At 42.1% G+C, this 13,992-nt stretch overlaps 1 protein-coding gene across 5 annotated transcripts in view; it reads right to left on the bottom strand.

The window, feature by feature from the left end:
* Positions 1–13,992, bottom strand: part of cdh8 (cadherin 8) — an 82,417-nt gene that overhangs the window by 51,685 nt on the left and 16,740 nt on the right. The window lies entirely within an intron of this gene.

Genomic DNA, 13,992 nt, shown 5'->3' with positions numbered 1-13,992 from the left:
AAGTCACCTTTCACACAAGCCTCTTTGTCCCCAAGGTGAGTGACTTTCAGAGCTGTGGAGAGAGGCAGTGAGTCGTACATTTACAAATCCAACCATGCTTAGTGTAGCTGAGACACAGCTGCGCGCCTTCATCTTCTCAGCTTGTGTGCTTTTCTTTATTATTATTTGATATACATGGCACACAAAAACACACAGCCACAAATATGTGTGCACTCACATGTGTACACACACACACACACACCGCCAAGGCATTCATCAAAACATCTGTATTCAGCAGCTTTAATTTCATTTCCCACCACGGTCTTTCGGCAGAGATTCCCCTGGGAGTGTGGTTGGGGTGCAGAATAGTAAGATAGAAATCTGTTGGGGAAAATGCCGACCTCTAAACCCCCCACAATGTTTTTATAAGCTGCCTTTTATGCATATGCTGTCTCTAAGGTGTTGTTTGCAGACACTGACAAAGCACATTCACTTAAATTGTCACACCTTGCACTTTTGTTTTCCTAATTGTGCCATCATTTCACATGAATGATGGAGCTCATTAACACAAATGCCTCACAACATCCTGCACACTGAGAAACTCTTTAAATGAGCTCAAATTAATGATGGTCTGTCATTGAGTTTCTTTATCCTACGCGTGACTTCTTGTGTGTGGTGTTATGCCTGCTGCTCGGCCTACAGTATACGACTGCATGTGTCTAGGTTTCCCTGGAAGCATGGCAGCGTTACTTTTCAGACTGCATATTGGTTTTGGCTGCAGCATTTGTCATGCAGTACACATTTCTATCATAGCAATCCTGGTGTGCCCAGGCACTGAAACTCCACGTCTTGGCGAAATGCTGGTGAGGCCTTGTAACGCATTGTAAAGTATGTCAAAAAACAATTTTTTCACAATCCTTTCACAAGGTCAAAGTGAACTGACTTTAGCTCCACTTTTATTTGACTCACGGAGTGTTCTAACACTTGTGAAGCCATGGCAACTGTGTAAACTACTATAAATCCTCAGATGAGGACTTTGTAATGTAATCAAAAGTCCCAGAATAAGTGGATCTAAAGTTGCAAATGTTCTGTCACTGTACTGTTTTCAAGGTCAAGAGCGACCATGAAGCACTTACATTTATATAAAGGTTGCATAACTGCATACAGGCAAATAAATAAAAGTGCACTTTTTAAAATGAAACGGACTCGGCTAGTGTCACCTTCAATTCCGATGACTCCCACTACGGCAGCAAACGTTGATATGAATTTGTACATAAAAAAAATGGATTGGACCAGGTCCAGTGAGAATGTTTTGATTATTGTTTGTTCACAAACTATTTAGTAGCACCTTAATAATAAGACAGAGTATATCAACAGATAAACCTATACACCCTAATGCACAAAAATAGGAAATACATAAGAAAACCAAGCTGCAAATGGCTTTATTGTTCACTAACCTAACCCTTCCATCAAGTTAACAAATTGGTCTGCTCTTCCTGTCAGCGGAGGAGGAAATATGTCACTTGAACAATTGCTGTGTACTAATGAGGCAGATTCAACACCACCACCGCAGCCACCCATCAAGCTTAGGATCCACTTGTTTAAGTGAAGACCCACAGAAGGGAACTCATGATTTTGCACCTTGTCAGGGCAAATAGTAGATAGAACATGTGCTCCTCCTATGTATGTACCAGCAGGACTAGAAGAAGCAAGGGAGTCTGAAGCAGGAGAGAGAGAGAGAGAGACAGAGAGAGAGAGACAGAGAGAGAGAGAGGGGGGGAGGAGATGCTGTCACTGTGATGCAGCTTGTCAGCTACACTGTCTGCCAGAACAGACAGTGAGTGTGCACAGCATGTTGGACTGCCTTCTCACCAAATATGCCTAAATTAGCTCTTGTCAGGGATTTCTTATCTTCAAATATCACTAATTTACGAACAATAACACACATATTTACCATTGCAGTGGTGGAAGAATAGCTTATAGATTCATTATTTTAGTCACGGCACCAGTGCATGTGATATATTTAATTTTAGGTATTATACTTCGATTATCAAACATATAAAGTGTCATGTTCTGTAGGATAATGTGCGCCGTGAGTGATATAATACTCCATGTGACATCGTTAACACTGATGCAACCATGTGTAAGCAGCCTCGTCTCATTGTAGACGTTTTATCATGTTAATCATAAGCAACAAGCACCTGTGACGATCGTGGTGCCTCACATTGAAATGAATTGTTGAATAAGTGTACAACGTTCATTCATTTCTTTTCTGCTATATCCTCCACATGAGGGTCACAGGAGGCTGGAGTCAATCCCAGCTGACATAGGGAACAGAGGCCGCGTACACCCTGGTCAGACCAGCAGTCCATCACAGGGCCAACAAGCAAACACCAACAACCATTTACACCCACACTCGCACCTAAGGTCAATTTAGACTGTCATATTAAACTACTACAGCATGCTTTAGACACGCGCACACGGGAAGAACATGCAAACCCCACATGGAAAGGCCCCCGCTCGAAGCGAGACCTTTGCGCCGCGAGGCAACCACGCTAGGCGCCGAGTGGCACAACAATTCGCGTGTGTAAAATACTGTAGTATGTCATGGCTGTCCACTGTTATTTAATATAATAGAGTGTGTAACATTTGATGACATTTAACATCGCAAATTATGTAAACTGGCAAAGACAAACTGTGGAGCAGCATGAAAATGCGCTGTTTAATGCATCACTATGTCTACTCTAAATGTCATGTTTAGCACAATCTTGATGTGACGGAGATGACAGGCTTGTTTAACCAAGGTTGCATGACCAGACCAGATTGTGGGGGGAATGTCTTGTTAACCATTAAATATGCAGCAGACTGCATGTTGTTATGTAAAATGTATGGGCACCCCAAGGCCACGCGCTGCATGGACTAGTTCATGTAGCACCCTTTGTCGTAGCCAGATGTTGACCTTTTTCACTTCAGTCTCTTAATATGGCCTAGTTCCCCCTCATCTGGTCAGAGTGACCCAGTCCCACAGAGTGAACACAGATAATTTATCCAAAAGAGCCGAATATTGCAGTGAGGGATCAACAAGGGGTAATTCATTGCAGAAAGGGATAAAATTAGAGCTACCATTTCTTTTTTTTCCCTCTTTCAGTCTTTACACCCTTGGGCAGCCGTAGCCTAAATAGTTACTTAGATAGATTCAAACATGTCTGGGAATGAATTGTAGTTTCCTCCCATTTTCTGGATTTTGACTGTGTTAATTACACTTACATGAATAATCTGTAATTCTAAATATTGCAATAACATTTTGAATGTACGGAGCAGATGGTGCGATACATGATATATGATACACTTAGCTATTCTTGGGAACATTTTCCCCGCAGTCTGTCTCATGGCATGTAGCGTTTTATCAAATTGGACTGAAAAGTTCCCTTCTGGTGCTAACCACAACAGACTTTAATGGAGGAAACCATATAGTGAACATTCGTTCTGCTGAAACACTGGAAGGAAAAAAAAAAACTTCATTCAGAAATATTGTAGCCTCAATTCATCAATACACAAATAAGGCCAAATGAAAAAGGTGCTAAGTAAATGCTTAAGTAGCAATAAGATTAATTAATCTTTGCTTCTCCTGTGCACAAATATAGATTTTTCTCGTCTGCGAGTATAAAAGTCTTAAGTAAATGAGGTTATGTCTTGCACTGGGCACAAAGGAATACAGTCCATGGGGATCTGCGGGCATCTGTTGCAAAAGAACAACAATCAATATTACTGTTCTGAGAAGCCAAAAAGGGGGAGAATACTTTACACGTTTTCCCGTTCATCTGCTGCCACTATGGGAGAGAGCAATGGTGTCATGACCCACATACAAGCAAAGGTGATAGTTTGTAATTGAAGCCACCTCCAGTTGGAAAAGGCCCCATAATTACAATCAGCGCAGAGACTCCCAGCATTGTACCATCTCTGCACAACAATTGCAAACCGAATCATCGGCAGGCTTTCACCCTCTGTTTCCATTCTGGGTTTTTTTTATCCCCTTGGACAATAACAAATTAATGAGACAAACAACAAATGACACAATTTGTTCTGGATTTTTGTGTTATCTGCACCGAGGTCAATCAGGGCTAATGTGTGCAGTGTCCATCCCTGCACTTTAGCGATGGCACATGGGCTCCATTCACGGCCACTGTTGCATTACTGCTCCACGAGAATAAGTCAAAGCAACTACTTTTAGTATACATGAGGGCAACACAATTAGATTTAGCCATCCATGAAAAGCCTTTTGTTTGTGAGTGCATGCAGAGGAGGATGCATTTTTAATCATAGCGAAGGTACAGTGTCACTGCAGAGAGAGAAAATAAAATACCCAGGCTGTCTGTTACATCAGCTCTCACCCCAGTGATAACCTATTGTAAGCAACGCAAAAACACACACAAACACACATATATAGCAATGCAGTATACATGTTTGCCACAACCTGTTGTTGGAGGACAACATTAGTCGTCTTGTGGTTTCTGTGTGCCTGTACACTGTATCTCCAAACGTGAAATAAAGCAACGACGTGTAACAAACCCTCGGATTTCACCAAAATGAACACACACAAAAGAAACAATGAAGACATGGCCATGAAAAGGTGTAAATGAGCCCAGCTACAGGGGCTGTGGCGCACATGCTGTGTGTTAAATAGAGAGAGATTTTTTTGCATTAACCTCAACTACTGTCATTACCCTACCTGTGGGCCTGAAACTCATCGGTATACACAGCATGCTGGAGGTGGGTGGCGGTGGAGGGGCACAAAACAAAACAAGCTTAATCAAGCACAACAGTTTTCGCTTTCTTCTGTGTGGCTGACCTAATCAAATCAAGGAATGAGATTGATTTCACGAGGTGCAGATGGATCCTGTAGTAAGTCTAATTCAGTGAGCCAGCTCTCCACTATGATGTGTGTTTTCTCGGCCCAGATGGTGCCGCTTGGGTTTCTAATTCATATTTCAACATCACCTCCCCCCCACCACACACACACACACCCTCTTCATTTCACTCGATCACAGGCTCTTTTTTTTTCCTCTTTCTAATATTTTTCCTTCTTCCTTTGCTGAAATTCTAACCATTAAGTGAATGAGTGTTGATGTGTGTATCACAAACGCATGTCTGTCTGTCATGTGATCCTGTGATCTTGTTAAATGTCACAAAAAGTGAATGCTGTTGGCGTAGTATCCCAGTTAAAAAAAAAAAGATGGGCATTGTTTTGTTTTTTTTTGCATTGCTGAAGGAAATACTCTGTTTTACTTTATCTTTGTCTTTCTTTTGCTGTGTGTCTTTGTGTGAAGGTTTATTAGTGTGAACGCTGTGTTCTGCACGTTATTTTATCTAATATAATACAGTATAGTGACATGTTACATGTGCGTTAAATTACTATTCACTTTCGAAAATTGTCCGTGGCAAAGTTTGAGAACACAACACACTTCATATTAGAGATTTTAACATTTCCTGTGAATCTGTGATAAATTAAATGCTAACTAAGAAATGGTGAACAAACGTAAAGGAGATACAAAATAACTCCATTCCCTTTTTCACTCCAATATGTTTTATAAAGTATATATAGACATGCGCACATTTCCATAATTGGAAGACACACATTGTTGGAGCCATTATCCGGGCCTTATTCCTGCATACAAATGCAGATGTGTTCCACAGTGCCTGTTCGAGCTGTCAAAGTCATTGTTCTTAACCTGAGAAGCCTGGCAAATTAGCCAGTTTCAATGCCACCTGCCACTGCTGGAAAGGCATGCATTGTTGCTCATGAAAATTCCTGCAGCTTTACAGTAAGTTTTGGTGTTGAATAATGGGCTCTGATGGGGACTAATTGGGGAATGATTACATTTGACTTAAAGCAAGTCTCCTTTGTTGGTCTTTTTAAAGTTTGGAACTGCAGGCAATATGCTAGTTTTTGGGTTTTTTGTTTCTTTTTTTAAAAAAAAGGGGATCATAACCTGGTTCCATAAAATATCTAAGAATAGGAGTACCGAGTTAATCTGCAGGAACAATTCTGTACAGCTGCAGCTTGTGCCAGCATCCTAACTGACAAAGAGGGGCTTTGCATGAACAAAATCTGCTGTATGCAAAGACAATGTATTGCTCCACTGCTTTTAAAAGGCAGGTATTGGAAAATAGTGTTTACTCAGGCCTGAGAACAAAAAGCAATGTAAATGAGAGCTTTATTGACTATATTAATAATCATCTGTTCTTCCTCCTTTGAGAGGCCTGTGATATTGAGTATCATTAGACATGCAAATAACAGCTCCATTTTCCCATCCCTGGGATTAGACAAGAAGGAGAGAAAAATGAAGAAGAGGCATGGCTGTGGCAGAAACAATTAAGCCCTCCTCTTCGCGGAAGCACTTGGCAGCCAGCTTCTGACTGGTAAATGGGGGGACATGAGGGGTCCTTTTGGCTACGCAGCAACGTCAACACGCTTGTCTGAGTGAATGTGCAATGGCACAGAGAATCCCTTTAAAATGTCACCTTGGAGTGGCCGGCAAGCACAGCGCAAGCATTCCTTCTGTGTGTCACGATGCCACTATACGCGTTTCACACACTGTCTGGAGCACGGGCCGCGGAGACAGCGGGTGAAGCGGGTGAAGCGGGAGGGAGGGAGAACAAAGGAACGGGGGAAGCAGGGAAGAAGTAGACTCGGCAAAGGAGAAAGAGTCATCGATGTTTTCTTGTGCAGAGACAGTAATGAAATGCTTAATTTATTCCGTCTCTTCACTCGCACAGATGACCACTGAGTACATGCCTACGTCATTTAGAGACACAGTCCTCCACTCTTACTCTACAACATTAGAAAAATATCCATGGCCTCTCTCATATAATTCTCTCCATTTGGCTTAAAAGGGTCAACTTTTACGAAAACCAAGTCTTACTCCTCAAGTCTTAATTAAAAGCCGCACTCAAGACAAAAAATATTTTCATTTACTATAGTAAAAGGCACGTACTCTTCTCTTATATGCTTGGAAAGGAGAAGTGGGCAAGGAAATTACTCCCTATAACCCATTTCCCCAATTCCCTTGTTATCTTCACTTCATTGCCCACCCTCATCTGTATGCTTCTTTCCATCACATAACAAAGCAGCGCTGCAGGAAAACAAAATCAATTCTTGTCTGTTAAAAGGTTACCTGAAGAAAAGTAAGAAAACAGGTTAGGCTTAGGGGTATAATAGTTTTATGATCCAGTAAATGAATTAAAGTGGATTTTTAAGACCAATATAAACAAGTAGTTTCTCTGTGTTGGCCTATAAAAGAAGGGGGGGAAGAAAAACATAATTAAACTTGTGAAATGAGAGACAAGATTGAGACAAGTTGCAAAAAGTAGAAAATAAATAAAATCTCTTTTTCTCTTTTAGACCCTTTCCCTCTTTATCACTCTCCATCTCGTCTCCTGCACTTGCTCTGTGTTTTTCTCGAATCGCCCGTTGGTAATGTCAACAGAGATTTCACGGCACAGTGCCGGTGCATCAGCCAGGCTCACATTTCCCCTACCTGTGATTTACATCAGAGAAAAGGCTCATGGGGGATTTTCTATTGCCAGCAAAAAGAGTGGAGCCCTGGTGGGAGTGACAGAAGTGATGATGGGTGTGTGGGGGTGAGGGGGTGAGTAGAAAGAACCAGTACCCTTGGGCTTGACAAAGTAAGGCACTCTAACAATGGTGGCATAGACCACCCGGCCGAGAGATGCTTTTACTGCAAAGAGGACCTGCATGACTGCATTAGGGAGCAGCTCTGTAAATGTCAGCATTCTTCCTACACGGCATACAGGTCGGAAATTATTTCCCGGCATAACTTAGAAGAAGAGAACAGGCAGCCTTCGTGTTTACATCAACGACATGAAATAAAGTTAAACAGGAACAGTGTACGAAGGGCATTAACTTTGGTTTAACCGTGACATTCATGGCTTCATCTTCTAGTGCTTTGTCCTCCACTCGAGGGTGGGGGTGGTGGAGCTGATTTAAGGCACAATCCAGGATACACCCTGGACATGTTTCCAGTCCGTCACAGGACCTTACACATGACAATTTAATATGACAATAAACGTAACAATATTTGTAATAAAAGCGGATTAAGATGAACGGCACATTTCTGTGTACGCTTTTCAACATGGACTCATTCAAAAACCCCTAATAAAATAAACACGGGACAGATAAAAGACGTAGCTGATTGGATTTGTTTAGGGGTTCTGGATTTCTATCTCTGAGATTTAGAAAATGATTAAGACCGTGCTTATCGACACAACACAACAATTACACTCAAAAATTAATCAACAGCAAACATCTCTTTCCAAATAAATCACCAAAAAACAAACAAACAAAACAACAACAAAAAGCCATTTACTTTTTGAATTCATGCCAGAAACCACTGAACACTGGTGGATGGGTTTTCTGTGAATTAGCAAGGGCACGATACAGTTTAGTACCTCGGATGCCAATGCGTCAACATACGTGCAGCATCAGTGATGTCTGCCGTTGCTCATATTGTCGCGATTTAGTTAAAGATACCTTTTCTTAGGTTGTTGTTTTGGGAACGAGACGGCTTAGTTGGGACAACTGTAGACAGAGATACTGCGGCTTAATAGAGCGGCCAATACGAGCTCTCTCTCTCTCTCTCTCTCTGAACTACAGTGTTTGGTCAAAGCCTCCAATCACGTGCCAGATTTCTCCAAGGCTGGAAGCAAAGCCCAGAGGAAGTGCAGAGCTCTATTTGCTTGTTAGATCACATGGTTTACAGTTTGCTGAAAGATTTCGATAAAATTATTACTCAGTCATGACAAAAACATGTTGTTAACTCCAACTTTTAATGTCACCCAAAGCCAGCCTACACTCGAGGTCTTCCATGTATCCAGCCAACAGAAAAGGACAGGAGTTAAGTGAAAATGTTGTGATGGTTGTCAACACAGCATTTGTACACCATGCCGTTCGTCTCCCATAATATGACATGAGAGCTCTCACACGTCTGAAGGAAGTCAGAAAACAAAAAATGACTGGCTCCTTCCTGGAAAGACACACAGTGGAACTTGCCAGGAAGGCAGCGACTATCCCTGCGTGCGTGTTTAAAAAAGGATTTGCTCAAATTGCATTCGTGCATGCTAAAATGTGAGGAAATACCAGGCTATAGTGTAGATAGTGTGCACATGTTTGCACGTGTATATGCGTGTGTGGCTGCGCAAGTGCCCCCCTCCCTATTACTACTGACTGGTAGATGGATGCTGGCTGTCACACCTGCCTGACTCTGTTCCTGCCAGATGCAGTGGGGTCACAGGGAAAACACCCAAATACTCATCAATCTCAACCATTGTCCAACATTCTTTCAGCTCCAGCAACAGCTTCCGATAACCATTTAGTCGCTCCAGATGCTGGCAAAAATGCTTACCTACACAGAAACTAGGTGGCCAAACCCTACTGACCTGCACTGTCGGCGCAGGTGGATAAGAAAAACAAAAGGACATCACAGGCCCCTGGAATGATGTCTGAAAGCTTGTGACAAGGAAAAGTTTAACTTTGCATTTGCTCAGTAGGGTCACCATCGTCATTAGGCTGGCAGTAAAAGTAAAATTGAATTTGGTGTGTCCCCAGAGGCAGCTGTCAAGTACAACGCTGTGAGCAAGTGCCGGTATGCTCCGTGCACCCTGAGGTCTGTACACTTAATAACATCAATGTGGAATGGAGGAGCGCCGGCTGATGGAGTGAGGGGGAGTAAAGGACACAGGTGTAAAACAAAACCATTCGCATGTCTTTGCCGACCACTTCCACCTCATCCACCTGGAAGGACACACACTGGCCCGAAAGCAGGATGAGCACAGATTTGGTGACTCTGCCTTTGAAAACACACCAAACTCTGAAAGGCATCTCTGAAATACACTCCTGGCCTCATACGAGTGCCACACAGAGAAGCCAGAAAAGTAATTTCCATTGTTCTGGCTCGTGCTGCGTTTTTACAGTTCCCTTGACAGGAAACACCACTTGAGAAGCCAATCCGCTAATGGGAGTGAGATAAAGGAAAACAGAGAGTGTAACATGACAAATAAATTTCATCCTGCTGGAGTCTTTTCTTCCTAACCCCCACCAAAAAAAAAAATCAGTGTTGATGAGTTTGTAGCATTTTGAAATATTCATGCTAAGATACGTAATAGCAGGAAAACAAACACAGAGAAAAAGTCTGACCACTTGAGTTAAGAGAAGCTGCTGTGATGCCTGTAAGCATGATGTTTTCTATGGCTGTATTCCTGAAAGATGTTTTCATGCAGCAGCTCATCGTTTTCTTTGACACAGCGTCGTTACTCAAGGCGCTAAAATGGTCTAAAAACATTAATAGTGTGAAAATACAGCGCTCTCTCACTCTTCCCCCACTCTGACTGCCTCTCTCCATCTCAGGCAGTGTCTCTTTTTGGTGTTTTAATACATTTTCACCCCTCAGCTCTCGCCTTTTTTTTTCTTTTTTTTTTTTATTAAATTAATAAATAACTAAATTCCCCATCCTCTTCTGGGCCTCAATACAGGCTTTGAAAATAATGTACACAAACATAACAATCGGCAAACGGGAGGAGCGACAATGTTGTTTACAGGAGGAAAAAGGATAGCGGAAGGGGGGGAAAAAAACAGGGAAGAGGAAGAAATAATCACAGCGTGTGTTTCCATCTCTGCACCTATTTTAATTGCGTAGAAATCAGAAAGCTCGGAGAATTGCCTTCAGTATATGCAGATGCACTTTGATGCTGTCACTCACACAGTGTGGGGCTTTTGGTGAGGCAGTGTCTGGTGCACTGGAGGCTCATGACCACACTTGGCAAACAGGAGCCATTAAAATTCTGGGTACCTCAGTCTCCCTCTCTCCCCCCTTTTCACCCACTACAATTCACGTGGTACTTTAGATAACACCTCTGCTAACTGGTTCTTGTCGTGTCAGTGGAGTTGGCAGTCGCGCACGGAGAATCTACATTCACCACAGTTACAATGATAGCATATGTCTGCTTAAATAAATTAAACATCAGTTATTCAAAACACTTTATCATTACGTTAATGTACAATTCACTGCAGCGCAAAGCAATAGATGTTGCATGATCTGCAATACTGTTACTTTGCTCATTTGTTTCTGAAAAAACCTTTTATCTTATTTGTTGATTTGTTGTTGGTATATACCTGTGTGTGACTTACTGACCTATGCACGCACTGTGCCTGTACATTTGGTTAAAAACCTGCATGTGCAATATAAAGATACAGCATCCATGTGCAACAGACAGACAGGGTGACACTTACAAAGAGGACGACACTTCCACTCTGCTGCCCACTCCTCTGCATGGCCACACTTCCTCTCTCTGCCTTGAAGAGTGCCAGTGACATCTTCCATGCACATTGGGTGTCACAGCCGACGAATGACTAGCTTTAGTAATACCATGCCATTTCCCTTTCTCACACTGACCTGTCACACACACACCATGTCCTCCTGGCCTGCAGGGCCTTACTGCCTTTGGCCTGGGATTAACGCACACACACACCATGGGGAGCATGCACATATTCACACACACATGCTCACACAAGTACAAACTTTGCACTCCCTTTCGTTGTGTGATTTACTCTCAGTGTGAAACTGTGCTGCCAGTTACAATCCCCCAACCGGCAGACTCCAGGAGCCTCTCTCCTGGGCTAAGTGAGTAACTCACCTAGATTGGATTCACACAGAATGGAAAAGGTCACAACATAAAGCTCTACAGCCTTACACACAAGTTCCCACCGTTTCTTTGTAAGCTTTTTTATTTTTAGGTTATATATGTATGACGTTCATTGTAACTAGACGTCACTCCAGTACCGGCATCACAGATGAAATCAAACTGGTAAAATGTTCTGAGCATCATTGGTACTGTATATGATATTTTAGTTTTGGCAAACTGCTATGTGGCAAAAAAAAAAACAACCTAAAAACTAAAAAAGAGCAGCATCTACAATTCAAAAACAGTGTCATCCAATTAAAGCAATAAAAAAACATAATTTCTGAAATGGAGAGAGGGCCTCAATTGCCTACTGCCCCTTTAATGAGTTAACCAATAATAATAAAATACTAGTATTTTCACTTGCCAAAAATCTGGTGATTCTGTCAGCTTTCATTTTGCTTTACAAACTCTTGAACCGGAATAAATGCTGCAAAAATATATGAATCATGAATGATAAATGTTTTGAAGAGAAACTTCAAGTGGCGAACTATATAGGGCTCCACCCCATCAGTCTGTCTTTTAAATAAAATAGCTATACATTATACAGACTATTAATGCCGTGTGTAATCTGCATTTAAATGTAGTTTAAAGATATCATCACTCGTTTATGGCGAGTGAACGGTCAACAGACTTATTTCCTGTTCCTTTGGGGCCCAAAAATCTTTACCATAGACTCTTGTAATAAAAGGAGCATGCGCAGTAGACCTCCCTCCAAAAAATAAGAAAATTCTAGGGCGCAGAAATTAGTGCCCAAAGACCGCCCACAACCAAGCTGTCCCAGATACAAGGATATAAACGTCTTACTCCATGTAACTACCGGGATACGCTCTTGTGCGCAGCTGCAGACCTGGCAGTGTGTGCATGTCTCTCACTCCCTGTCTCTCTCTCTTTCCCCCCCTCCCTCTCTCACAGCTCAGAACAGCGATCATGTCTGATCTTTAATCGATCACCGACCACTTCGATCCGCATCAGCTGTTTTTTGTCCCTTTGATCGGCGTAGTGCTTTTTTTCTCTTTTCATTAAAATACGCCCAATAGCCCACTCACCCCAACATTTTTTATCACCAGCCGCCACTGGATGTGACTGCTGTAAATATGTGCAACAAAAAGTACATGAAGTCCTGCATGCACCTGCAGCCCTGAGCGGTGTGCCGTGCCCAAGCTGTTTCCAACAATAGTTATTAGAGGGACGGTTGCAACGACAGCCAGGAAATTATCATGATCAGCCTATTGCTGTTTTCTTTACATCCCATTGATTGGAGAACAAAGTGGAGAAGGAACAAAAATCAAGCAAGAAATGCTACCCCCCGCTGCAGCGCCACAACAAATGGAATATTCACGAAAGGGGGGAAACGGAAAGGAAAAAAAACATATCTCGCACAAATAATTGAAGACTTGCAAATATGAAATGCACCACACTCTTAAGAGTCAGAATTAGCTCCCAGTTTGAGCTTGTTTAGTTTTCTGGAGGGAATGTAGGCCTGCCTGGAGTCTGGAGGGTTCTGAAATTAAGCCTGTGGCAGAATATACTTTAGAGGAAATTAAAGCTCTACCAGCAATGGAGAGCACTTTTCATTCTTATCACTGCTCATGTATTAGAGTTCATTTGCAAAAGCACATTAATGCCTCTGGTCAAATCTAGCACTCTTCTGTTTCACCTTTAAATCTCTCATAAATCTCAGAGTGTCCCCTCTTCTGCCAGTGTCACTGCAGAGAGCCATACTTTTTCAATTTCTGGAGTGAGAAAAGGACAGGGGGTAAAAAGCCTCTTCCAGTATTACATCTTTTCTACTTTATTACCAGTCTTCTGGGAAAATGGGGGCAGCTTTGCAGCCTGGCTATCTGTTTACATTTTCTTTACAAGACTATATTGGAATTATAATTGTGTTCTATGGCGCCTTCTTTTGGTGCCTTGCTCTGTTTAAAGGTCCTGTGGACCTGGGGAGATGAAGAAAAATGGGCCCCTTTTGAAGGATTCGATTACTGAGAGAGAAAATGCAGCTGCACACTGGACCTTTTTTCTTTTCCTCCTTTCTGCTTTTCCTCCAGGTGCCAATCTCCCGGGGATGCTCAATATTAGAACTGCAGTGATGCTGATGCAAACATGCCAGCATCAGCGTGCTAGGAAATGTTTTTTTTTTAAGATGGAAAGAGACAAAAGAAAATACATTAAATATGAGATGAATCATTATGAATCAGTGTCTTTGGTCAAGGTAAGTCCAAGTGTTATGCTGAAAAGAGAATGTATTGAAAACAA

The sequence above is a fragment of the Solea senegalensis genome, linkage group LG7 (assembly GCF_019176455.1).
Source record: "Solea senegalensis isolate Sse05_10M linkage group LG7, IFAPA_SoseM_1, whole genome shotgun sequence".
In the NCBI taxonomy this organism is placed as follows: domain Eukaryota; kingdom Metazoa; phylum Chordata; class Actinopteri; order Pleuronectiformes; family Soleidae; genus Solea; species Solea senegalensis.
Note: the sequence above shows the minus strand (reverse complement) of the source record. Positions and strands in the feature narration are given on the sequence as shown.